The 3,303-nt window shown below is 38.5% G+C and overlaps 1 non-coding gene across 1 annotated transcript; it reads right to left on the bottom strand.

Annotated features, from left to right (window-relative positions):
* Positions 1-2,400: 2,400 nt before the first annotated feature.
* Positions 2,401-2,507, bottom strand: LOC141634889 (small nucleolar RNA R71). The gene has a single exon (XR_012539606.1). It is a non-coding gene; the product is annotated as a small nucleolar RNA R71 (small nucleolar RNA).
* Between the last annotated feature and the right edge of the window lie 796 nt (positions 2,508-3,303).

Genomic DNA, 3,303 nt, shown 5'->3' on the forward strand with positions numbered 1-3,303 from the left:
GGTCATTTATTGTCTTTAGTTCTTTGTTTTGCATATTCTTTGAGATTTTGATCCCTTGGTAGGAAAGGAGTGCAAATCTTGTATTTTCATGGCAAAACGAGACTAAATTGATTAAATTCAATGACCAAGCATCAAGGAGAGACAAGATTAGAAGGCCTTTGTACATATGATAGTAGATGAGCAATGTTGAGGAAGGATCCTTGCATCCCCAAGGAAATCCCCAAGGATTTTATGAAGAAAAGGGAAGAAAAGAAGAAGAAACAATGCTGAGCTACAATCCGAGCGGATTGCCTTGAATCTGCCCGTCCTCCACAGCAGAATCCGTGCGTCTTCCTTCAAAGACGCCCGGGTAAGCAGCCACCACAATCCGCCCGGATTCCCTTGAAGATGCCCGTCTTCCCCTGCTACAATCCGCCCGTCCCGACACCAATACGCCCGGATTCCAGCCCAACACAATTTCGTCTTCTTCAAGCTTTAAAGAAAGAAGCCCTTCCTTCGAAAAATACCGGCTTCTCCCTGCTCAATCTAAAAAGTGTAATTACTAGTTTAGCCCTTAGTTAACCCTAATGCATCCACCTAATTTCCACTATAAATACCCCATTAGTCTAAATAGAAGAGGAGGTTCTTCTTATCAATTATTAGAGTAGTTAATATCAATCAAATCTCTCTTTAGTATTGTAATCAACAATTAATTAAGTTTTAATACAAGTTTTATTTCCTTAATCTCTCTTTTGTTCATCCTTTATTTTGGGTAATTGAAGATTATTTGGGTTATTATTGGGAGATTGACAACCTCTCAATCAAGCATCAAGTACTTCTTTTATTCTTTGCTTTATTATTGGAATCATTAGTAGGTATAATTCTCTTAATCCCTCTTTAATTATTGTTAATTACTTTCATTTGTTCATCATGTTTCATTTTGTTGGTATGATTGACAACCTTGCTAGCATGATCAACATGATAATGAGTGAGTAGTGACCTAGCTAGGGTTAATGGGTAATTAGGGGAAACCAACATAGGGAATGATTCATGCTTAAATTAATATGCTTTCATGGTTTATTTGCTTGCTTGTTTTGATCTCAACTCATGCACATGTTATGTTTGATGAAATGTGAGCCTATGAATCCTTGCATTTTTTACCCATCACCTATCTTTTCAATGAGACTTGTAAGACATAAACCAACTCGAGTCTCATTAGACAATGTATGTTGTTGAGTAGGAAAGACTAAGTCGACTTGTAGGTGTTGTACAATCTAATCGATTTGGCTCCGAGACCCAAACTTTCCTAGGATTGTAAGATATAACCCAACTCAATCCATCACAAAATAATTGCTTGCTTATAATTTGAGAACATGTTTGTATGATCAATTCCCATGATTCCCCTATGACCCCATGATACCCTAGTGCTTTTTATCAATTGTTTACAACCCTTTTATTTCATCTTGCTTATTTACTTTCATTGCTATTTAGTTAGTGACCTTCTACATCAACCCAAATTGTGACACCCCTAAGACACCACTAGTTTCAATAGAAATCTCATCTCAATTCCCGTCCCTTGGGATCCGACCTTTACTTGCCTCTTTACTAATTGTAGAGTTGTTTGTGAAGCTATAAATTGTGTTTTGATTCGGACGTGACCCAACGACAACATCTATTCAATTATGAACACGAAACAGACCGATCAAAAATGGCGCCGTTGCCGGGGACGGTGTTAACTTGATTTAGATTTTCTTATATTGTTATTTGTTGTGTCTTTCTTTGCCTTGGGGAAGTAAAACTCCTCAAGGTTTGTTCTAATTGTTTTCAAGTTATTTGATATTTTGCATGTCTAGAAGGTCACAAGGTAATTTGTTACCTTTTGATCGTGAAATTGAAAGAACCTTGACAAACAATAGGAGATTTGCTAGGAGGAATTTGAGAGGTATTAGTGAGGTTGTGGATATTCAACCAACTATTGAGTTCATCAACCCTTTTGCAAGAGAAGGTGAGGAGAACCCAACACAAAATACCCCACAAAATCAACCCACAATGCCTAAGTTTTCATCACATTCCGTACCCACCGAGGAGAACCTACCAAATGGTACTCCCACACCACAACATTTGACCGGAAATTTTATTGCCAAATCCGCCTTTATCCAATTAGTCAAAAGGAGCCAATTTGGGGGGATGCCTAGTGAAGACCCTCATTCTCATATAGAAACCTTTTGTGACTATTGTGATGCGATTTCTCAAACCGGTGTAACTCAAGACCAAATTCGATGGGTCTTATTTCCTTTTTCTCTAATTGGCACCGCAAAATAATGGTTGAAGGGCCTTGATAAGGCCACTCTCGGAATTGATTCTTGGGAGAAGTTGGCTCTAGCTTTCTACAAAAAGTTCTACCCACCGGAAAAGACTAACATGCTAAGAGCTCAAATTACGGGTTTTAAGCAAAGGGATGAAGAATCTTTGTATGAAGCTGGGAAGCGGTTCAAGGGAATTTATCACTCATGTCCTCACCATGGACTTAGCGAGTGGTTCTTGGTACAACAATTTTAGAACGGTCTATATGAAGATTCAAGGAACATTCTCAACATGGGATCAAATGGAATGTTCACCGAAGTTGATGATAATCAAACATGGAACAAGATTGAGGAAATGGCGGTCCATAACTCACAATATAGTAGACCTCGCAAGGCTACTAGAGGAGGAAGGCATGAAGTGGACTCCGTTACTCAATTGGGTGCTCAACTTAGTGCTCACATTGACACAATCAATTTGAAGTTTGAACAAGCTATGGCTAGACTTGAAGAAGCCTCAAAATCACCAAAGCATCATGTTAATGCCATGACGGCATCCTCATCAATCCCAAGTGGGATATGTGAGAATTGTGGAACTTTGGGACATGACCAAAGTGAATGTAGGGGAACAAATGAACAAGTGAATGCTTTCCAAGCATACAAGAGTGGTACCCTTATTCCAACTATTACAATGAAAACACCAAGTTTCATCCAAATCTCTCATACAAAAGCCAAAATGTTCAAAACCCTCAAACAACATACACCCCACCTCCCATGAGAAACCAAAATCAAAGACCCTTTTACAACCAAAACCAAGATTACCAAAATCAAAATCCATACAATCACCAAAATAACCAAGGTTTTGATGTTCAAAAAGCGGTCCTCCAAATGCAAAAGAATCAACAAGAATTTTTCACTCAAATGCAAAAAGATAGTCAAGCAAAGGAAACCACCATCAACAACATTCTAGCTCACACCAAGATGTTGGAAACCTAATTGACTCAACTAGCATCTTCAAGCTCAC

Source organism: Silene latifolia, chromosome Y (assembly GCF_048544455.1).
Source record: "Silene latifolia isolate original U9 population chromosome Y, ASM4854445v1, whole genome shotgun sequence".
Classification (NCBI taxonomy): Eukaryota; Viridiplantae; Streptophyta; class Magnoliopsida; order Caryophyllales; family Caryophyllaceae; genus Silene; species Silene latifolia.